The sequence below is a fragment of the Oryctolagus cuniculus genome, chromosome 10 (assembly GCF_964237555.1).
Source record: "Oryctolagus cuniculus chromosome 10, mOryCun1.1, whole genome shotgun sequence".
NCBI classification, from domain to species: domain Eukaryota; kingdom Metazoa; phylum Chordata; class Mammalia; order Lagomorpha; family Leporidae; genus Oryctolagus; species Oryctolagus cuniculus.
The window spans coordinates 109,040,032-109,063,497 of NC_091441.1; the positions used below are offsets into that span (position 1 = coordinate 109,040,032).

The 23,466-nt window shown below is 55.5% G+C and overlaps 1 protein-coding gene across 15 annotated transcripts in view; it reads left to right on the plus strand.

The window, feature by feature from the left end:
• IQSEC1 (IQ motif and Sec7 domain ArfGEF 1) overlaps nt 1–23,466 on the plus strand; it is a 296,844-nt gene that overhangs the window by 229,496 nt on the left and 43,882 nt on the right. The gene's annotated exons all lie outside the window — the stretch shown is intronic.

Consider the following 23,466-nt stretch of genomic DNA (forward strand, 5'->3'; position numbering starts at 1 on the left):
GGCCTTAGAGAATCTGGCTGCTCCCACTGCGTGAGCTGCTGCAGAAACAAAATTGATGGCGATGATGGTGGGAAGTGTGGCGTGGTGCCACATGGGCCTGCCGGTCCCCTGGTTGCTGTGGCTGTACCCCGAGCTGGGCCTGCGGTTTGTGCTCTGATGCCTGCCCAGCACAGCGCCTGGCCACGTGGTGGACAGGAGCCAGCCATCAGTGAGTAAATGGAGGTATGAATCAATGCACACAAGGTCCAGGCATGGAGGAGTGCTTTCTCCTCCAGAAAGATGTGTGTAACCCCAGGGGTGCGCAGCCTTGCGGGGTCGCCTGTTCCTTTATTCATTAACAAGCGTTCAGCCAGCACCTGCTCTGTGCCAGGCCCTGGGCCCGGTGTGGAGGACCGGAGGTGAATCAGGCCCAGTGTGCCTCACAGAGCATGGGCCCTGGGGATTGTTCACAACCCTGACTGTTGCTTCTCAGCTGTGTGGCTATGGACGTGTTGCCTGCCTTCTCTGGGCTTTGCTTTCCTCATCCATGAACTGGAGCTCCTGAGGAGAGGGGCCTCTTTCCAGGAGACTGATGCGTACCGATGCCCGGTAACTGGGCAGTGGCTGCTGAGTCGAAGCTGTCCACACAGTTGTTCACCGTTGTCTCTGTGGCTGGTTTTTGGCGTGAGGACTGGTTTCTAGAACCCACCTGGCCCTTGGTGAGATCTCGGTGAGCCCTGGTCGCTCCAACTTGCCTGTCTTTTTTAGACCTCATTGGTGCGTGGCTGTGACTTTCTGCTCCTTGCTGGAAAGGCCCATTCTTTCCATTTGATTTCCCTGGTCTGTGGCTTCCTGACGCGGTGACAGTTTAATCTGAACTGCAGGCCCCCGTGTGGAACCCTGGAAATAGGCCGCTTCTTGTTTGTGGAGATGGGAAACTGTGACTGCGTCTGTTTTTTCCTCTTTGTTCAAAGGTCAGTGCAAAAATAATAGTGATAATAGCAATGGCTGCCGTTCAGTAAAGTCTGTGTGACGTCTTGACTCTAGAGCAACGTGTGGGGGCGTCCAGCCCCATTTCCCAGATGAGGGAAGATTCTGTGACTTGCCCCGGGTCAGGGCCAGTGAGTGCAGGAGCTGGGATTTGCGCTCGTTTTGTACCCTTTAGAGCCAGGCTCTGCTTCCCCTGGGAGCGTGTTAGGCAAAATGAGGCACCATTGTCAGTGTTGCCTTTCGCAGCTTTCCCATGCCGTGGAGTGGGGTGTCCAGTGCGGCCTGGTGTCAGGATTCACAAGCTGGCTGATGAGGACAACTCACCGGGACGCCCTGCTGTTTCATGTCTTTCCTGCACGAACACCGAGAGCTGCTTCCACAGACGTTGCAGCCAGATGCCAGTGCAGTGTCCTTTGGTCTGAAGCACTTTCGGCATCGAGGGCCGCGTGCTTGCATCCTGTGCCGAGATTCTGAATGGAACAGGGTTTTGGGGGTGAGAGCGGTACCCTGGCTTACTGAGGGACCAGTGACAGCATGACAGGCTCCGTGGTAAGGAAGCCGGGGGCCAGGCCTTTGATGGCATTAGAGGATGACATGTGTGGTCACTGAACCTGCTCCCACAGAAGGGGAGGAGGCTACTGAGTAAACTGGAAAATTTGGAAGAGTCCTCAGCTGGGAGGAGGCCTCCTCATTCGCAGAGAAAGGGTGCCCTGAAATCACCTGGAGCCCAGGCCAAGCCGGAGTCTGCCTGCCGACATGAGTACTTTGTCCCCAGTGCCTGTTTTAACAGACAGAAGCAAGTGCTGTTTGCTTTTTCCGTTTCCATCGGGAGGCTGGGCGGTATAAGCATTACATGCATTAAATGCATGGGAAGCATGCATTAAGTACCTTATAATAGCCACGGTGAGTGCTCAGTGGATGTTAGCTGTAATCGCCTTTATTATTTATCCTGGTTAGTACTAGGCTTTGAAGGAGTCCCCCAGTGCCCTGAGAGAAGGCCTCCCAGAAGGGACTGACCAGAGCTGGCCCCGTTAGCCGCGAGCCTTGCCCCGCTCTGGCCGTCCACGTCATCACCTCCCCTCCCTGCGCCTTGGTTTCCACATCTGTGGAAGAGGGGTGAGCCTCATCATGCTTGAGGCCGTTTGCTTGCCCCGTGGTTAGGAGGACAGATTCTGAGGCTAGACCACCCGTAACTCTGACCCCAACCCTTAGCCCAGCGCTGCTGCTGCTTGTCTCAGGGAGCTTGGTCATGTCCCTTAGCCTTCCTGTGCCTCAGTCTGCCTGTGTGTAAAATGTGGATGACAGCAGGCTCTCATGGTTTAAATGCTTTAATCCTGGTAAGCTTGATACATGGTAGCCTTCAGTTGTAAGTTCAGGCTGGACGGGTTGGGCTGTGCCGGAACTGGACTGCGTTACTCATTCAGGGGAGATGAATCCCTAGATGGGAGTGGATAGTTGATCTTTTTGAGACCACAGACAAGGCCAGAGTTTGAAGACAGAGGGAGGCCCACGAGGTGGTGGTAAGGGGGGCAGGTAAGGGCTGAGGGCGGTCTGTGGTGTGACAGATGGCAAACGAGAGACCAAGTGACTGAAGCCTCTAGGACCGAGTGTGCTTGTAGCCTGCCGTCCACACAGCCTGCTAGGAAGTGGACAGTTAAGAGTGTTAAGGAAATTGCTTTGCCTGTGGATTGGAAAAGATGCAAAGTAAGGTGGCTTGCAACTCAGCTAAGATGAAGATTTCTTAGGATGGGCAAATGGGCTGCCCTGTAAGGGAGAGACCCCCAGAAGCCTGCAGACACTTCAGGGTGTGAGGAGGGATTGAGGCAGGTGCCGCCAGCCCTACGGCAGATGGAGCAGAGCTGTGGTGCCTCTGGGCCCTCAGCTCGTGGCCTGTGCTGAGTTTGAGGTTTTGGATAAGCTCTGGTGGCCCAGTTCTGCCTGGGACTGTTTCTGGTACCAGGTGAGGCCCAGAGCTCTGGGGCTGGGCCACAGGTGTTTACCCAGTGAGCTGCTCCCTTCCTGTCTGTGCAATGGGGACAAGAGAAGGAGAGGTAATGTGGGGAGCCCGCAACAACAGGTGCCTGGTGCTTGCAGGCAGGAATGGCAAGAGGGTTCTGCTGGGTTTGGGCAAAGCCCCGACTGGGGAGTCTGAGGTTGGCACAGGTTTGAGACTGGGGCTGGAACAGGTGGCAGAATAAAAATGGTAGTGACTGGCATTTCGGTGGCATTGTTCCCATTTTATAAATGAGGAAACCGAGGCTGAAAATGAAAGTATGCATTGAAGCTTTGCAGAACGTTGACTTGGTCCTGGAGCTAAGGTTCAGGGCCCTCCTTCTTCTCCCTGATGTTGCTGGGGGCCTTGAGCTTGTTAGGGTGAAGAATGAGGCAGAGGCGGCAGGCGGGCGGGGCGGGGGGCAAGAGGAAGGGGGAGGGACAGGATCCTGCAGGACCCCCACTGGGCCTGTCCCTGCAAATCCCATGGGCAGCACTGGGCTCCCACATGTTGGTGGGTGCTGAGGTGCGCGCCCTCGCTGCAGAGTGGATGGAGGACGTGGGGAGCTCGGCCCAGGAGCCTTGCATCTCAGACGTGAGTTTGCCAGCCCAAGAAGTCGTCTGGGCCTGCGAATTGTCACCCCACTTCCTTGACAACGCCATTGATCTCTGCTTGAAATGATGGGAGGAAAGGGGCCAGGCCAATGGCAGGAACAGAGTAGGATTTAGTAAATGCCAGCGGTTCCTCTAGTCCCTGGTCATGGGTATTAACTACAGTTAATATTCTTTCTGTTACTAGTGTTTTCCTGTGCAGGCGCTGCAGCGCTGTTAGTCCCCGAGTGGTAGTCAGTGCGCGGTGGGGCGGGTGGGTTAGGAAGTGTTTGGGGAAGCAGCTCTTTCCTCTGCAGCTAGGAAGGGGGAGGTGCAGCTGTGCCAAAGGGAATTTTCTGTTCCCTCTGGGCCTTTGTCCGTTCTCAGAGTCATAATTTACATGTACAGGGCTTTTTGTTTTTTCTGCTCACCTAGTAAAAATGGCAAAATCAGCTCAAGAAGATAATGGGCTTTGGTGTGGACAGGAGTCTTAGCAAGCATTGTTTTTAACTTTTTTTTTTTTTTTTTTTTTTTTTTACATGTAGAGTTAGACAGTGAGAGAGACAGAGAGAAAGGTCTTCCTTCCGTTGGTTCACCCGCCAAATGGCCGCTATGGCTGGCACTGCGATGATCTGAAGCCAGGAGCCAGGTGCTTCCTCCTGGTCTCCCATGCAGGGGCAGGGGCCCAAGCACTTGGGCCATCCTCCACTGCCTTCCCGGGCCACAGCAGAGAGCTGGACTGGAAGAGGAGCAACCAGGATAGAACCGGTGCCCCGACTGGGACTAGATCCCGGAGTACCAGCGCCGCAGGTGGAGGATTAGTCTAGTGAGCCATGGCACTGGCCTTTAACTTTTTATTATGAGAAATTTTAAACATATACAAAAACAGACGGAATGGTAATGACCTCCATGTGCAATTTTATTCCGTTGCTCCCAGATTATTTTGAAGCAAGTCTCAGATGTATTGTTGATTTTAAATCAAAGACTTGTCTTGTAGTCAGCCTTGTTTCTGGCCTTGGAGTGGTCCTGTTGCTGGGGTGATTCTCTGGGGCAGGGCAGCGGCATCCGCTGCATTGTCTTTGGTTGGGCCAGTTTCCCAGCCTGGTGACTGAGAGATGCCTGCCCCGTTAGAGAGGCCGTGCGTCTGGAAGAGACCCGTGACTCCCCCCTTTAGACAGGGCCTTCCTAGATCAGAGTACAAGGATTTACTCTACCCCATTACCCCAGGACCCACAGGCAGTGGGGCTGTGGAAACGGCCTCTTGGTCAGGCCTGCCCAGGGCAGGATTGTGAATCTGAGCTGAGCGACCCCACAGGACCCTGCCCAGGACCCTTGGTTTCCCCTTGCTTAGCTCGGGCAGGCTTTATATGCTGCCTTTAGCACTAGGGGCCACAGGCCTCTGCCCACCCCACTTCCCTTCTCTTCATGTGGCCTCTTCCATTCAGGGGTTTCTGATGATGCCCCAGCCCAGGCCGTGCCATCCTGCAGCCAACTCAGCAACTCTCCCTAGGGGCCTCCTGGGTACCTCTAACCCAACAAGTTCAAGGAGATGTGCTACCTCCTCCTTCCAGCCTACTTCTCTCCATGCCTGTGACCCACTCAGGCTCATCCTGGATCCCTCCCTTCACCTCGACCCTCCTTGACCTGCCATCGGTGCTGGGCCTCTGTGGTGCCAGGTTTGGAGCCTGGCACACAGCAGGTGCTCCATAAACGTTAGTCACTATCATTATTATGAACGTGTTTGTTGTTACCGTTCATGTCGAATTCTCTGCTTGGCACATTGAGGGCCCTCAGCTGAGTTTAGTGAAAAACAAATGAAAGTGCATCCCGGTTCTGCCTCTGAACACAGCATGAGCACACCCCAGGCAGCCTGTCCCTCACTGTCCTCATGGGTTGGGTTAGATGGTGTAACTGATTTCTGGGCAAAAGATATGCCCTAAGGTCTCCTCCCACTATGCCTGCTGCCTACCCTCCATCTACCTGTAGTCCCCATAGCAGTATAGGACCCCATAGGGTCCTAACAATACCTGTGCGTTTCCTAGGTGATGGCCCGCGGGCTGAGGATTTCTGTGTGTGTTCTCTTGTGTCCTCACTGCAGCCTGGGGAGAACAGTTCACATCACTTACTCACGGCCACACCGCTCCTGCCTGCGGAGTACTCAGGAGTTGTCAGGGTCGGTGTTGCAGGAGACTGGAGGGCCCAGCCTTCCTACCCTTAGCCTTCGTTTGTCTCCGGGACTTCCTATGCCCTGCTGTGTGCTGGGTGCCGTGGCGGATGGGGGCCAGTTAGGTAAACGCAGACGTGCTGCGGAGCCTGGTGGCTGCTGTGTTGCGGGTGGGGCAGCCTTAGCAGTGGCCGTTGGGTGTCCAGTGGAGTTGGGTGGGCCAGACTTCAGCAGGAAGAACGTGGCAGAGGTAGTGGGGGGATGAAGCAGCTGTCAGCAGGTGGCCCAGCGCCTTGGTCAACATCATCCCCTCACTGCTGTGGGAGCCATGGGTAAATTAAGTCACTTCGCTTTGCCTCGTTTTCTCTCTCTGCAAATGGGAAGATGATGGAGCACCTGCCTCAGAAGGTTGCTCTGTCTGATGCTCAGAGCGCAGCTGGCTGTACGTTGTATCTTCTCAGTGAGAATGACTTGTCTCTATCGGGCCCCTGGTCTCAGCACGTGTGCCGCGTGGCTGGGGATGCTGACCGCTGGGGGACTGTGCCTGTGTGCAGCAGGGCTAGGTGGCACATCTCTGCTGGCCGTCTGCTATGTTTTGCCATGAACCTACAAAAGACCGAGGCATCCTGGGTTTGGAGACAGCTACACCTCTGGCCGTGGGCAGTAGGATGGCCAGGGGGCAGGCAGGTCTACGCAGTGGTCATCTTTCTTCCCGTCTCTGCTCGCACAGTCTCCAGAACCATCCTCCCCAGCCTGTGCCTCCCGCTTGGCCCTCCCAGGGTGTCCCTAGGGCCCAGCCCAGCTCAGTCTGCTGGAGCCTGCCACAGAGAACTGTTTTATTCAAGTCCATTTTACGCGTATGGAAATAACTAGAGGCCTCTGTATTTAATTTGGCTCAGCTAGGAAGAGCTTTGGCTCTGTGTGTGTGTGCGTGTGTGTGTGTGTATTTGTGTGTGTTCTGAAAAATCTTTCTGAGTGAGCCCAGGGGTTGGAAGCTTCTGGTCATCTTGATGTAGTCAGAACCAGCAAGCACTGCCCTGCCCGGCTGGGGTGGGGGCCTGGCAGGAGCAGCCCTTAGGAAATGGTTAAGGAAGAAAGAAGAATGAGGCCATTGCAGAGGAGATCCTGGCGAGGGAGGCGGTCTGGTGCACTCGCATCCCGAGACCAGTACGTGTGCGCAGAGCAGAAGGAAGGGGCCTTGGCACCGACGCACCCGAGAGTTGTGTGGTGCTGCAGTGAGCGGGGCTGAATTTGGTGCTGGGCCCGTGAGCGCCTCTCCTGATGGCCGCCTTTGTGGCCTAGGCCAGCCCACAAGAACTTGCAGCGAGCCCTTCTGTGGTGGAAGGACCAAGAAGAAACCACCCCACGTGGACGTGACAGTTGGCCAAGCGTGTCTTTGCTTGATGCCCACATGCCCGCTGGGTAACCGGCCAGGAATGATGCCCATTGCAAAGATGACAACGGATGCCCAGAGAGGTGAGGTCATTTGCTCTGGGTTGCTCAGCCCGGACTTGAAGAGGCTGGAGCAAGATCTGGTCTCCTGGCCTGCACCCAGAGCTCCCACTGCGTGCCCCATAGGTGCTGCTGTTGCTGCTGCCTTTTTTTTTTTTTTAAAGATTTATTTATTTATTTGAAAGTCAGAATTACAGAGAGAGAGAAGGAGAGGCAGAGAGAGAGAGAGAGGTCTTCCATCCACTGGTTCACTCCCCAGTTGGCCACAACAGCCGGAACTGTGCCAATCCGCAGCTAGGAGCCAGGAGCTTCCTCCAGGTCTTCCCACATGGGGGCAGGTGCCCAAGGACTTGGGCCATCTTCCACTGATTTCCCAGGCTATAGCAGAGAGCTGGATCGGAAGTGGGGCAGCCAGGACTCGAACCGGTGCCCATATGGGATGCCGGCACTGCAGGCAGCGGCTTTACCCACTGAGCCACAGCGCCGGCCCCTACTGCTGCTTCTTCTTGGCCATCTTTCCCAACAGATTGGGTGAGAGCTGCCAAGGGTGGCAGAGCTGGAGTTTAGACTCCAGGATGTCCCCCAAGAGCCCAGTTTTGGACTAACTACCAGGCATGCGATGGTTTTAAAATTATTTCTTTACCTTGTGAACCTCAGGAGTGAGGACGTCTGCTGGTGAACTGGGGCTCCATGCTTGCGATGACTGTGTGCTGTGGGTTGTGGGCAGTGTGATGATATGACTGTGGCAGACTCTTGTGAAAATCAAACCTCAGGAGACCCAGCAGAGCAGCCTTAGTGTCCCCACCGGCTCTGCAGAGCTTTGGGAATGACGGAAAACCCTTCCTCGTGGGACTTGGCACTGGACGTCGGCTTTGTTGGGAACAGCTGATCTCGAGCTGAAGCTCCTAGTCGTGGTGTTTGAGGTGGGCCTCGTGTTCGGTCCTTCACAAGTCCTATAAACCATTGCCGATGCCCACTGATGGGCAGTAGGCAGGATGTGATGTGAGAGAGAGCAGCAGGCCGGGTGTGAGTGGGCAGTAGGGGACGGCGGGGACTGTGGTGCTGGTAGTTAGTGCCATCCGATTGATAGGGCTGCCGTCTATCCATTTCGTCACCAAGTGGGAATACGGGTCCAGGATGGCCAGATCCTTTATTGTGCCTTCCTCTTCACAAGAGATATCAGAAACTTGGGTTTTCACGTAACATTTCTCGATGTTCAAATGTTAGTGATTTATTCCAGTTTTTAGAAAAAGTCCACACAGAGCATGCTGAGTGGATGAAACAGGGCCAGGGGCTGCCTGTCTACGTTTGCGACCTCGTGAGTGCCTTGGGTGGAGTCTCTCTCTTCTGGAGAGCCCTTGTGCAGTCCAAGACCTCCCTAGGAGAAGTGGGGTGGGCAGCAGGCCTCCTGGCCAGCTCTCCCAGGGGCGAGGCTCAGGGTCCCGGACAATTGGGCCTCACCCTTGCGTTCCCTCAGGCCCAGATGGCGCTGTGGAGAAGAGAGGGCTTTTCATAGCCTCTCTGAGAAAGCCGCCCATCGTGGGTTCAGCTGCAGGGTCGGTGTTAGGGGCTGACTTCCCTCTTGTTTTGGGCCTGTTTCCCTGATTGGGTGCTCTCATCCCCAGAAAGTGGGGCGAGATTGGCAGGTGGGGCCCTCTGCGGGGCTAATGGTGATCAGGCCATGAGTAGCGCCTCGCCAGACAGAGGCCCTGGCTGGGCTCCATTGCAGGGTGTTTGCATTGCCCCCTCCCCCCACCCCCAAGCCTCCTGGCTCCCCTCTGCCAGCTGGCTTTCAGCCCAAGTGAAAGCACACGTTGGCCAGCCTGTGTAGTGAGTCTCTGCTCCCACTTCCTGTCTGGTGCCCAGCCCAGCACTGTGGGCCTCCAGGATTGTGAGAGGTGGGCATGGGACAGGAGTGGAGCACATGTGGACATGAGCCCAGGGCATCCCTGAAGGGGAGGACTGTATTCAGCTCCTGTTTTTTGGTAGGACTCAAGCCCGGGGGACAGTGCAGTGCACATGTGTTTGTACATTGGGGAAACTCACGGTGTTTCCATGACCCAGCTGTGGAGTGAAGGAGGGAGACTGTGCCTGTGGGATCTGTGCCTCTCTGGTCTGCAGGCCGCGGTGGTCCTGCCTGGAACTGGGAGAAGAGTTACGGGAGGGTGGGAAGACAGCCAGTGTGCCCTCGGCCCAGGCTGCTCTGTGGCTTTGGAACCTGGCTCCCGGGGCTTCAAGTCCTAGCATCTGTGTTTTAGGAGCGTTGGCCTCTGCTGCCCAGAGTTCTGCAGAATCTTTAGTCACCTTTCACTCGCCCATCAGGTCTCGGCTGAGTGTGCACCGTGTGTCCAGCCCTGTTTAGGCACTGGGGCCACTTTAGGGACGAGACAGACGCCGGTTTGCTCTTGGGGAGAGACCAACTCATGCATTAAATTAGGCAGCGAACCATGCTGGGAGGGTACCTAGCAGCTTGATGTGATGTATGGCTCAGGACAGGGAGGTGCAGGCAGCCCTCCCCTTTTTGGCACCCAGGGCAAGGATTTTCCCCATGTTTGCCTTGCCCTTGGGGAGCTGCCCTGTTGACAGCCAGGACCCTTTGTGCTCCTTCAAATGGGAGCCTTTGAAATGGTAAATGGGCAGAGTGGATTTGATTTCAGGTTCCCAGGGATGCCCTCTAATCGCCTGCATCTTCTGGAACCTGAATGCAAATCTCAAAACCTCACTCTGGTCCTCTAGGCTGTTGGAATGGGTGTGACTCCGGGACAAGGGTGGGAGGGCCCGTTCCAGCTCCTGAAGCTAGAGAGCATTCCCCATGTGTGTCTTGGACCCTGGGGATGGCACTGCCCCCCAGCCTTCCCGCCCCTCAGCCAGGACAACACCCCTTTGAAAATATGTTAACAGGACAGCCTAAGGACCTGGCTGCATGGCCTGGTTTCACAGGTCATGGAGACCGTCCTTCCCTCTTCTGGCTATGCACTGATGAGAACAAGTCCATCTGAGGTGGCCTATGTGCCCAGGCCCCTCCTGAAATAATTGCCCCTTCATTAGGCATTAGCCAGCAGCCCGGTTCCCGGGGCTACTCCTTCACCAACTCTGCTGTGATGTCACCAGGTGGCAGCCCCACCCCCACCATGCAGGAGGGAAACTGAGGCTCAGGGAACTCGGGGTGAGAACCTGGGTGTTGAATTCTAGTCCAGAATCTCACTGTTGCTTCCGTCACCTGACGCTGGGAAGGGGAGTGCTCATAAAGCTACACAGAGCTCTGGGAACCAGCAGGCAGGAGAGTGGGTGAGCCTCACCGCTGTGCCTCCCACCAGTTTGGGGCATCTTTGTTGATACACCCAAGGGGCCCAAGAGACGCTTCTGCTCCCGACGGTGCCCGCAGCTCCTCGGGCCTCCTGTCCATCTCAGCAGCAGCAGCAGCTGACAGTCGGCAAAATGCTGATGTTGGTTCAGTAAGCAAAGCTCTAAAAATAGCCTCCCATTTTGAAAAGTCCATTGTTTAAAGTCCTATATTTTTCTCTGTATATAAAAGCTACTGCTGGAGGCCTGGGTGCTGGGTAATTAAAGATAATGCTGCAGCCCGAGGCGGAGTTGGGCTGGACCTTATCGGGGCCTCCGCAGGACAGGCCTGAGGCCTGTGGGAAGTCATCACAGCAGGGCCAGGACGGGAGTGACCCCTGCCACACCCCTTCCTCCAGGTCTGCCGACCCCAGACCGCGGTCTCCTGAAATAGGCCTGGCCTGAGAAGTCAGCTGCCCAATGGCCTCCCTTGCTGGCCCTCAGGGAAAAGTGAGGCCCCAGAGGAGGTGCTCTTGCTTGGGTGTTTCCCAGCCCCTACCCACAGCTCCTTCCTTCCAGTGGCCCCTCCTGGGTCCTGCCCCTTCTCTTGCCACTGTTCGTGGGTACTCGGAGCTGTTTGTTCCCAAACCACAGCCCTGCTTAGAGCCCCTAGCACCCTTCAGCTCCTGTCTCACCCCCTCCTACCTCAGCCCTGCTCCTCCAAAGTTACCTTCAGTCCCTGTTCCTCTGCCTCACTCACCATGGCCCGGCTTTTGTTGTGATCACTTGTGAGTTGGTGTCCCGCCGGCCAGAGTTCCTGCTCACCCAGAGCTTACAGCCCAAATGGGAAACAAAGCAGCCTTCAAGAGTTTGAGTTAAAAAGGAAAAAACAGGCCTGTGACTTGGTGGTCATAGCTCCACATGCTATGGCACATCACCTGTGCCAGATGGGTTCTCCTAGAGCTGAAGGATGGCGGTTTTCTTTTCTTTAAAGATTTATTTATTTGAAAGTCAGAGTTGGGTTGGGGGAGGGTGGAAAGAGACCTTCCATTTGCTGGTTCACCCTCCAGATGGCCTCAACAACCAGGGCCAAGCCAGAGCCAGGAGCTGGGAGCCAGAGCTTTATCCGGGTCTCCCACATGGGTGGAGGGGCCATCCTCCACTGCTTTTCCCAGGCCATTAGCAGGAGGCTGGGTGAGAAATGATTCGAATCAGAAATGGAATAGCCAGGACATGAACCGGCACTTATATGGGATTCCAGTGTCACAGACAGTGGCTTTACCTGTTATGCCACAACACCAGCCCAAGATGTAGTTTTCAAAGAGGGAGATCAGGAAAGGCCTCTGTGTCCTTTGGGTAGAAACTGATGGAGGCAAATGAGCCAGGTGGACTTCAGAAGAATACACTAGCAGTGCCGGTGCCGTGGCTCACTAGGCTAATCCTCCGCCTTGTGGCGCCGGCACACCAGGTTCTAGTCCCAGTCGGGGCGCCGGATTCTGTCCCGGTTGCCCCTCTTCCAGGCCAGCTCTCTGCTGTGGCCGGGGAGTGCAGTGGAGGATGGCCCAAGTGCTTGGGCCCTGCACCCCATGGGAGACCAGGATAAGTACTTGGCTCCTGGCTTCTGATCAGCGTGGTGCGCCAGCCATTGGAGGGTGAACCAATGGCAAAGGGAGACCTTTCTCTCTGTCTGTCTCTCTCTCTCACTGTCCACTCTGCCTGTCAAAAAAAAAAAAATACACTAGCAGAGGGATTGGCATGTGCAAAGGTCCTGAGGTACACCCGTGCCAGGAGGCCAGTGGGCTTGACTGGGGTGGGGTGGCTCAGGGGTACACAGAGTGTTAGCAGGAAGAATGGCTTAGTCCCGCAGAGTGCTCTAGGTCTCTGTGAGGATTTGTACTCAGTCCCACGAAGCACAACGGGAGCAGAGAAGTGCTGTGGACAGAGCTGTTTGAAGGGGACTGCGGCTGCTCTGTGGAGAGGATGTGTGGTAAAGGTCAGTTGCGCTCACTGGGGAGGCCGTGGCAGTGATGCAGGGCAGAGGGGAGGTCGGCACAGGGGAGGCTGGGGGGCAGCCGGTTTGCTGACAGATGGGAAGTCTGGTGTGAGAGAAACACTTCCCTAGGGCAGCTCTCAGCCAGCAGCTGGAAGCTTCAGGGTGCTCTGCGGTGCAGCGGGGAAGTCTGCAGAGGACCTGGCGTGCTGGGAGGAGGGCAGTGCCTGGGCAGTGGTGTTTGCCCTGTTGGATTCCTCTGCAATTAGTAGGTAGCCTCCGTAGTGCAAATCTGGGGGCTGGGTACAAGCAGAAACCCTCCTGCCGCTGCCTCTGCAAGTCCTGCGGTGCCTTTGGGTTGTCCAGAAGATCATTGCTATTTGGGGTATGGTGCTCCTGGTTCACCGGCCCACAGTCACACCGCATTAAGTTCAGGAGGTTGTCATGTTGTCTTGGTGTGTCAGAGAGATTCACCTCTAAATCTTTTCAGATGGGGCTGTTCCTCCCCTGACCTGTCCCAGGCCTTGGCGGTGGCTGGTGGCTCAGAGCACAGGACTCAACGTCTGAGCCCATGCATGCTCTGCGCGGGCTCACCCTGTTCCTTCTCTGCCCACCCTCCCTGGATTTCCGCTGGGAATGCTGGCACTGTACCCCCGTCAGCTCTGTGCCCTTCTTGAAGATGTATCCTTCTGGGTCTGGGTCATCACAGCCCTTCCTGCAGGCATTGCTGGGCCTCAGTCCAGGAAGCCCCGCCTTCCTCCTCCCTAGGAGGGTCTCCTGGGGTCCACAAGTCCTAGTCACCAGCCAGACATTTGTCCTCTCCAGGAACCACCTCTCAACTGTGGTTCAGGCTTCGAGGCCTTAGGCATCTGTGGCGATACTGCTCCCTTCTCAGAGAGGGAACGTGGAGGGTCTGTGGGAATGGACACACTGGACCCATCAACTCTGTCTCCCTTTACACGCTTGTCCCTTGCAATCCACTTCTTTGTGTCCATGTACTCTGCTCCTTGGTGCCAGGCCAGCCCAGGAACGTTCTGGAGTGAGAAGGAACTGGCAGAGTGATGTGGACTGATTCCTGGCTCTGTTCTTGGCCATCCTACCTAAGCCACAGGTCCTTCCTCTCCTCTCTGGGATGGGAGAGCAGTGCCTTCGTGTAGTGTTGTTGCAGGGCTTCAATCCTTAGCTGTGCTGGTCTCCTCTGGTACAGTAGGAGAGTGAATATGGGGTACCCACTGCAGGCTGCCGTGGTCCGGGAAGGCTGATGTCCCAGACCCTCATGAACAGCTGCACCACCACCTGAGGCAGCCCCTTCCCAAATCAGTGCCTTCTCCATGCTCCGACCTCTGGTTCTGGGGACTCGCTGGCTCACTTTGTTCCCCTCTGTCCCCGGACCACCCCACAGGGACCTCCAGGTGACTTTGCCATGCCTGCCCCCATGGAGATGACGTGGTCGCTGGTTTTTCCCTTCTCATTTCTTCCCCAGGGCCTGCCTTAGCTCGTCCTTTCCCCACGCAGGCTGAGGCCTCGCAGTGAGCACAGGACCTTGTCTCATGCAGACCAAGGCTCCGTGGCTGGTCAGCCTCCATTAACGCAGCCCTGGTGAGAAAGAGCTGCCCAGGAGAGGGTCTGTGTTGTCCCTGTCCAGGCTGGCTTCCCTTCTGGAACTCGGAAATCCTGAAAGCAGAGCATGGGCCATCCGCGGGACCTGAAGGAGTGCGGGGCATGCACATTTCAGCAGGCTGTTTTGCTCCGGCCTGTGTAGACTGCTGGGAGTCTGGCCTGAGGCTCCTGGCATGGATATTTAACCACAGACAGACTTTCGAGATTGCCAACTTCCTGCAGCCTGGGCCTGACCCGCTCTGAAGAGGGTGGCTTCCCCATGTGATGTGGCCACAACTGGCCACATGCAGCTTGGGCTTATTTATCTTATTGATCTCATAGCCACACATGGCCCCTAGTGTGCCTGCTACACGCTGTTCCTCTGAGTAGCCAGACTGCAGAGGTGTTGTTTGGGGTCGAGTCCTAGCCCTTTCCTCCTGTGCATGGGTCACCTTGTCTCAGTGAGGGCACAGCACCAAGCCCCGGGTTGCTCATCCACAGAAGGACAGCAGTCCCAGCTCTCGGGGATGGTGGTTGGGTCCTAGGCCTTGTATTTTAAACTCCCAGCATAGCATCTTGTACCTGGCAAGTTTATGCAGAAGAATCGAATGTGCACTCGTGTATCTGTGTTTGCGTATGTGTGTGTCCCACACCCTGTGAGTGGTCCCATCAGTACTGTGGGGAAGCATCTGCTGGAGCCAGACTGCCTGGGTTCTGATCTCATGAGCTGTGAGCCCTGGGGTAACCTTCACCCCCTGTGCTTGTAGCGGGATTGAGAGGCCTGAAAGTGTTACCTGTCAAGGCTAGAACGTTACTTACTGCATCTACTTAGCTGTTGTATCTTCATCATCACTGCTGTCATGGGGTCCTGTGTCTGCTGTGACTAACGTTTTTCTGGGGAAAAGTTATCCATTACTCCACAGGCCATACTTAGAGACATCCATGGCCGAGAGGCTGAGTGCCCTCTGCCTCACTGCCTTGACTTGCTCCCCAGTGAGAGTCAGGACGTGGCACTTGCGCTGTCTGGGCCACGGGGCCGGGGTCAGTGGTCCAGTTGTGAGGCCCTCCTCTAGTGCTCTCTGGTCACGTGCCAAAGGCAGGCGGAGGGCATCTGTGAAAGGCTCTCGCATGCTTCTGCCTTGGGGTCAGTCTGCAGCCTGAAGGTGGAGTCTCAGAGGCGAAGGGTCCTGGAGTAGGCAGGATCCATGGGCAGGTGACCTTGTCTTGGGGCCTGGGCCTGTGTGTCCCTCCCACCTCCAGTTGCCAGGATGTGTAGGTTGGTCCTCTTAGTCAAAGGATAACCAGGATCAGCCACTAGCAAGTGCTTTGTATTGAGAAAACACTGCTTTAAGGACTTTGTATCAAGTCTGCTGACAGCAGTACTGTGAAGTAGGTGTTCTGATTATTCCCATTTTACAGGAGTGGAAACTGAGGCTGAAGTATCCCTGCCCACGGTCACACTGCTGCTGAGCAGAACAGTGTCCCCACGTAAACGTCCAAGGAGCCCGTCCAGCCCCTATCTGGCAGAAGGCCATGGCCAGGGAGGAGACTCAAGCTGTGTCCCCCTTGCTGTCCCAGTGTGCATTGTCCTAGGGAAGCAGGGACACAGCCCTGTAGTGCTGCCTGCCCGACCCAGGCATTTCCCCATCTGTCAGAAACAGAAACCACCTCAGCGGAAGAAGGCCTGTTTGGGAAAGTGGAGAGGGGAGAGGAACTTGGGTAACCTTGCAGTGAGTCACAGTTTGGAGTCCCCAAGTTGGGGGAGGAGGTGGCCAGTGTGCCCGTTGCTGGCTGTGCCTGAGCACAGGGTGGGGGCCTTTGGGCCTAATGTGGATGCATCCCTAGGCAGCACCAAGTCCTCGCCTGCTCTCCAGCCCCGTCTTCAGCCTGTCTCCCCTTTGAGGTCCCCACCATCACCATGGCGAGCTGGACAGAGCAGGTCATCTCCTAGCCATTCCCGTCTTTTCTGGAGGCCAGCGCATTGACGTAAGATTCCTAGTGAGGGGAGTGGACCTGGATCGTACTTACCCAGCAGTGGTCTGTATGGCTGAGAAAGAGCATATGGGGTGGTGGGGGCTGCAGCAGGCAAGGGGGCCTTGGGGAGGAAGTGGGGTTTGAACTGAGACCTCAGTGTAGCCCCTCACAGGCCCAAAAACATAAGTCAAGGGTACAGATTCAGGCAGACCATAGGGTGCTGGGATCGAGGCTTGTAGGCCAGATTGGAGTCTCATCACTTCTCTGATGTGGGTCTGACCTCCTATAGCTTGTCAGCTCCAGTGACAGAGGTCTTGCTGCCTTCTGAATGTCTGTTCTCAGGTCAGGGGCCATGTGGGCCATAGTACTGCCCGCAGGCTGTGTCTGTTTCCGCCTAGGCTGTGGACCTGTCAGAGGCTTCCGGACAGGGAGCGTGTTGGAGGCTCTTTTCCCCTGGCCGAGTGGGTCTGGCTCTTGGTAGTAGGCCGTGTGTTTTTCTCGCTGCATACTGCAGTTGGGTCTTGGCAAATACCGGAGTTCATCTTCTGGGCCAGCTGGGATCAGTTGTGCAGGGTGCTGTGTTGGAGAGAGTGAAGACCCCACCCAAGATCTGCAGCAAGGAGTCTGTGATCAATTAGCAATGTCTGCTGAGGAGGAGTCGGGGCAAGCACACACCCCAGATCTGCCATCCCAGCTCCAGGGCTCTGGAACCCAGACCCCGCTTTTGCTGTGATCTGACAGCTGTAGCACACAGCGGGGCTGTTTTTGCTTCTGGCTTTGTATTCACATCAGTGACTGGCGTCTCAGCTGTATCGTGGCATCAGTTCACATTAATATTATAGTCAACGCAAAATCCCTGAGTGTTTTTCCTAAGAGCTGCCCTCAGACCTGATCTTCCCCCATCTTGACATTAACTCCATACAGATAGGAATTGTTATTGGCTCCTTGTTGGTGGGCATGCAGGTGATCTCCAGGTCGGTGTGGTTAGAACCAACACTGCTGCGACCATGCTGGACCGTCCCCTGCTGGCTCACCTTGTTTCCCTAGCAGGGGTTCTGGAAGGGGGCACTGAGCCAGGAGTGCCTCCTGTGAGCACCCAGCCTTAAGCACTAACTGCCAGAGCGAGTTCCAGACGCTCCACACTGCCAGGGAACGTTGTGGGACTGGAGCTCGTGCCTTGCCCTGCTCCTCGACGAGAAAGGGCGCAGCTGAAGGTTACCTCTGGTGTGTTTGCCTGTCTGATGGACTGTGCCTGTGGGAGGAGCGTCCCCGGGGGCTGAGCTGGACTGGTGAGAGGTGGACCCGCTGCACCAGGGAGGTTGAGGTGGTGCTGGGGTTGGATGCGAGGGCCGTTCTGGCTGTTTCCTGGTGCGCCTTCACACCGCGCGTGCGCCTTGATTTACGACTGGTGCGTCTTCACACCGCGGGTGCGCCTTGATTTACGACTGGTGCGCCTTCACACCGCGGGTGCGCCTTGATTTACGACGTGCCCACGTCCTGAGAAATCACTGTTACGTTAAAAACATGCCATGTTGAAAGTGCATTTAATACTTCCGGGGAACCCATTGTAAAATGGAAAAATCAAGGCCGGCACCACGGCTCAATAGGCTGATCCTCTGCTTTGCGGCGCCGGCACAGCGGGTTCTAGTACCAGTCGGGGCGCCGGATTCTGTCCCGGTTGCCCCTCTTCCAGGCCAGCTCTCTGCTGTGGCCCGGGTGTGCAGTGGAGGATGGCCCAAGTGCTTGGGCCCTGCACCCCATGGGAGACCAGGAGAAGCACCTGGCTCCTGCCATCGGATCAGCACGGTGTGCTGGCCGTGGCGGCCATTGGAAGGCGAACCAATGGCAAAAGAAGACCTTTCTCTCTGTCTCTCTCTCTCACTGTCCACTCTGCCTGTCAAAAAAAAAAAGTAAAATAGAAAAATCAGAAGTTCAGCTGTCGTTAAGTTGGAAGCTATCTGCATGGGGTACAGTGTAAGCCTCGTTTGTTTTTCAAGATTTATTTACTATTTGAAAGTCAGAGTTAGAGAGAGGAGAGGCAGAGAGTGAGAGAGAGGGAGAGAGTCTTCCATCTGGTGGTTCACTCCCCAGTTTGCCACAATGGCTAGAGCTGTACCGATCTGAAGTCAGGAGCCAGGAGCTTATTCTGGGTCTCTCACATGGGTACAGGGGCCCAAGCACTTGGGCCATCTTGTACTGCTTTCCCAGGCCATAGCAGAGAGCTGGATCAGAAGTGGAGCAGCTGGGACTTGAACCGGCTCCCACATTGGATGCCAGCACTGCAGGCAGCGGCTTTACTTGTTACGCCACAGTGCTCGCCCCTGAGCCTCATTTTAAAGTCACAGTCTGTCTCTAGGCCATGTGCCATTTTGCCATAGGGAGAGCAAGGGTGACTATTCTGTGACATGGACAGTTCTCCCTCCTCACTCATAAAAAAACATAGTCATGCACTCCGTAAGGGTGTTTCAGTTAACGACTGACCACAGCTACTATGGTGTCCTGTGAGATTAAAAAGGAGCTGAAAACTTCCTACTACCTAATGATGCCACCGGGATAACATTGCCACCTGCACGGCAGCCTTGTAAGAATGCAGCGCATACGTGGTGGACACTGATGACGGTGGTGAATGATTATCTCAGTAGCCTCCGTGTTTTCCGGGCTTTCTGTCATTGTTTAAGAGGGTGCTCCTTCTAATGCCTCACGGCCCTCGAGCGATAGGCTACACCATGTGTGTGGGTAATGGCATATAGCCCAGGTGTGCAGTCGGCCATGGCATCTAGGTTTGCGGAAGTCTACCCAGTGATGTTCACACAATGACACAAGCACCGCTTGTCACACGGCTCAGCAAGGCTAATGCGACGAGCCGGAGCACGGGGAGAATCGCAGATTCGTGATAGTCTTTTCAGTATGATTTATTATTCATTGCCACTCAATACATATTCAGTGCACACGTCTAAGGGTCAGTACCACTCAGTATATACCATTAGTCCACACATCTAGGAGCAAGACAATCTCTCAAAATATTCAGCCATAGTAATAAGTGTAAAGAATAAAAAGCATAATCAATCCAAACACTCCTGGCTAAGGAAGCTACATGAATGCTGCATTCTCAAGGTTCGTGTCACGGTCACCAAAGTCAAAGACCAAAGTGTCCGTTACTGTTCGGAGAGACGGATCTTGGAACAGTCACTTATGGACAGTAGTCATGGGATGACTGGCACTCTGGGCAGTAGGCTCAGAGTTCCAAGATGGGCAGCGACAGTGAAGGGTTGGAGAAGTCACCGACGAGAAGTCCAGTCCAGCTCCGATGTCAACTCTGGCCGCGGCTGGGACGTCCAGGCGCGGTCGGATCCAGCAGAGTAGCAAGAGAGTTTAGGCCAGCGAAGACTCAGGCAGAGTTTCATCAAGATGTGGTGGATTGGGACTGGTGCCATGGCACAGTAAGGATAATCCTCCGCCTGTGGTGCCGGCATCTCTTAAGGGCATTGGTTCGAGTTCCAGCTGCTCCTATTCCAATCCAGCTCTCTGCTATGGCCTGGGAAAGCAGTAGAGGATGGCCCAGGTCCTTGGGCCCCTGCACCCGCATGGGAGATCAGGGAGAAGCACCTGGTTCCTGGCGTTGGGTCAGTGTAGCTCCAGCTGTTGCCGCCATTTGGGGAGTGAACCAACGGAAGGAAGACCTTTCTCTCTGTCTCTCCCTCTCACTGTCTGTAACTCTACCTCGCAAATAAATAAATAAATAAATCTTAAAAAAAAAAAAAAAAGATGTGGTGGATCTACCTGACCATCACCCGCACTGAGCCATGGTCCCCGAGGGGATGCAGAGCAGTGGTGAGGCTCGCCTTTCTATCCCACTTCTAGAGTAGGTGGGCAGTGAGTGTGCTCTAGGGGGTCACCAGTCACAGGCTCATCCTTTTTGGGTGTCACCAACCAGCTGTTGGTGTTTGAGTGTGACCAGTGGTGTGTTGGGGTCTCTGGCTGTGGCCAGTCGTGGTGCAGAGGTGAGGGTGAAGTAATGCAGTAGCCAGCTGGTTGGCTGCTTCTTATGATGTAGTGTCCCCCAGTCCTTCTCAGGCCTCACCACCTGTGTCTGTTCTGACAGATGGTCTGGGCAGTTCCTGGTGCTTAGTGGCTTCAGCTTAAGTAACCCCATTTGGTTTTGTGTTTTCGCTTTCTTTTTGGGTTAGCGGTGCTCTGTAACTCTTGGGACTCCTGTGGGATTCCCCACAACAACCCATTTCTGAGAACACGTCACCGTCATAAGGCAGTGTGTGACTGTACCTTACATTTGTCAGCCTAGATAAGCTCAGATTGAGGAAAGACTCTGGCTCTCTAATACTGGGTAGCTTGTGGTCAGGATCTCTAATACCGGGATGCTGTCTGGCTCAATGTGGGTTCTTAAGCCACACAGAGAAATTCATATGAGGCCCGCTTTTGTCCATGTTTGTTGTTGAAAACCTGCTGGCGTCATGCTGGTGGTAGTTGGATAACATAGCCATTTCTTTTCTGCTTGGGCTGGTCTTAAGTTTAGTTGCTTGGGGTTTTGAAGGGCTGTTACGTGGCACAGCTCAAGGGGACACCACTCTGTAGACTCAATGGGATTTGGTGACAGGTTGGATAGTGGGGAGGGACTAAAGTGATGATGCCCAGGAGGGTGGCTCAAGGGTCGAAGGGATGGGCTCTGACTGCTGGATTGTCTCTTCCTGGAGGGGATGCCCACGGGGAGGCCCAGGCCTCTCCCAAACACATTTGGGAACCTGCTGGTGCAGGGCAGCCCAGAACCAAGGAATGCCCAGAGCAGGAACCCTGGGCTGGCAGGAAGGTTCTTGCCTACTCCTAACCACCTCCATCCCAACCTCCCAATCCTGTCCCAAAGGCAGCCTTTTCCAGGACCCAAAGCCTCCCTCCATGGTGACTTATGCCCACTCTGAAGTCCTTACTGACCCCTGCCATCCAGCAGCCTGGCCTTTCCCATTACAGAGCAAAGCGTAGCCCTTGAGTTCAGTGACCATCATTTGCGTTTTTTCTTCACCCTCCTCTGCCCTGACCTGCAGAATCATAACAGCCTCTCACCTTCACAGGCAGGCCCAGGCTGAGCTCCCTGCCCACTGCTGGGGAAAGGCCCTGTTCAACCTGCATACAGCTGCTTCTGGGCCACATAAGGGCTTGGTAAACGGTCAGATGCCTCATATATGAGGTGGATATTGCTCCTTTATCCTGGGCCTGTAGGCTGAAGACATCGCAGTGAGTGAGGTTCTTAACCCCCAAAATTCCCCCTGCCTGTTAGCCATCACCTAGCAGCTCAGAGGGGGCCCCAGGACACCCAGTCCTACACCCCTGGCTCCAGGGACCCGCAGGGAAACTGCCTGGCAGTCTCTGGGTTCCGCTAATTCAACATTGTGATCCAGCTATCAATTTCCCTTGGGTGCATGGAGCCAGCAGCCTCCCTTCAAGGACAGGATTTTGTTTCCCAATAGCCTCTTGCTGGAACATAGATTTGACCCCTGACTTGGCTGTGTCCACTTTGGGGATGCATGTGAGGAGTTATTCCCTTGTAATGCACTGGCCGGCTGCGAAGACAAAGCACACTGGAGAAGAGCAAAGTCTCTGGGTCAGCCAGTGTGGTGTGGGCTTCCCACAGAGCCTGGTGGCCCCTCTGTGGGCTGCCATAGAGTGCCTGAAGCCTGGGCCTGGGGGTTCACTCGCCCCTGCCTATAATGGTTGACTGAGCCACTGAGTGCTGTTTGCGAGGCCCTGTTCAGTGGTTTGGAGAAGGGTGGGAGAAGATTAAGATCTGCCAGTCTCTACCCCACACCTACACATTAGGCCCAAAGGAAGCTGGAGGGGGTGCAGGGGACTGGCAGGTGACTCTTACAATATCAGGAGAGTGTTAAAGGTCTCCTTGGCAACTAGAAGACATCTGGTCTAGCTTGCGTTACAGAGAAGGCAACTGAGAGCCTTAAATGAGGGGTGACCTGCCCTGACTCACAGCTACACAAGGCAGAGCCAGACAAGGGACCCTGGTTGCTTTACCTGCCTCCCGCCCCTACCTGTCCCCTGCCTAGGCTTTTCCCCCAGGAAAGACCTCAGTATCTTGCTGTCACACCTTAGTCCATGGGGAGCCAGGTGAGAGGTGGGTTGCCCCACTTCCTGTCCCCAGAGGCCAGAGCCAATTGGTGGACAGGAAGTCCTTAAGCTATAGCGCTGGAAAGCAAGTGCTGAGATTTTCAGCCTGTGCCCGACTCAGGGTGGAATTACATCCAAAGGGCAGGCTTCTTCCCACTACCTTGGTGGGCTGGCCTTGGCCCTCTCTGCTCCAGGACCTTCTTCCCTGGGCCCCTGTTCTGGAGTTTTCTTGGAGGGAGGGGTAGGAGTCTACATTTGGCAGGCCCTGCCAGGCCCCTGGGGAACTTTAGGAAGAGAGGTGGGGCCTGGCAAGGGAGGACCAGCTGGCCCTGACTGTTGAATGCAAGGCGTTCCCGCTGATCTGAAGAAGGAGCCATTGAGCAAGGCCTGCAGCCTGGGTGGGGTCTGCGTTCTCTTCTTTCTGCTGTGCTCTCCCAGTGAGACCCCTGCCCAGGCCCCAGGGATCAGAGTCTTTCAGGTCCCTTCCAGTCGAGGTCGAGTGACCTTACGGGAACAGGGAGCCTGCCGGGGTGACTTGAAGTCATGCTAGAAACTGATTGCGTAAATGTCTCCTTTTTCTCCTTGTGCTGAAAAGCAGCGTGCAGCAGAAAGCAGGGTCTGCACAGAAGGAAAACGTTTTCCAAGTTCGTGAATTGGGATGAGGCGGTCAGCCAGTCCCTCCCTGTCCCTCACTAGCTGGCTTTGTTCCTCCTTGATGCTTGGAGACCGAGAGAGGGATGTTGTGTGTCGTGAGGATGAGAGGCAGTGAGGCCCGGGAACAGCAGAGTCCGCCAGCCTGAGCTGGAATCCCACCTGTGTGAGCTCAGCCACGCTCTCCTCACCCGTGGGGGCAGGCAGCGATTCCTCCTTTGCAAGCTGACTTTAGGATTTAGAGAAAATGTATGGACAATACTGTGTTAGTCTCCTGGCCTGCCACAGTACATTCCACAGGCCGGGGGCTTGAGCAACAGGCACCCATGGCCTCATGGTTCCTGAGGCAGGAGGCTGAAGGCCAAGGTGCTGGGCAGAGTTGTTTCCCCCTAAGACGCCGCCTTCTCCCTGCTACTCACCTGCCCCTCCCTCTGTGTCTGTGTCTTCCCCCCCGCCTCCCATGTGGATTCCAGGCATACTGGGTCAGGTGTGACCAGGTGACCGCCACAGAGACCCTACTCCAGATGCCATGCGGGAGTTAGGACTTCAGCATAGCAATTTGGGGGTGACATACGCAGCTGTGACAAATACCCCATGCCCTGGCCCCACATGGGACTCTGTTTCTCCTGGAACTTCTCGCCCCAGCCTGGCCTCACTGAGATACGTGAAAGAGTTT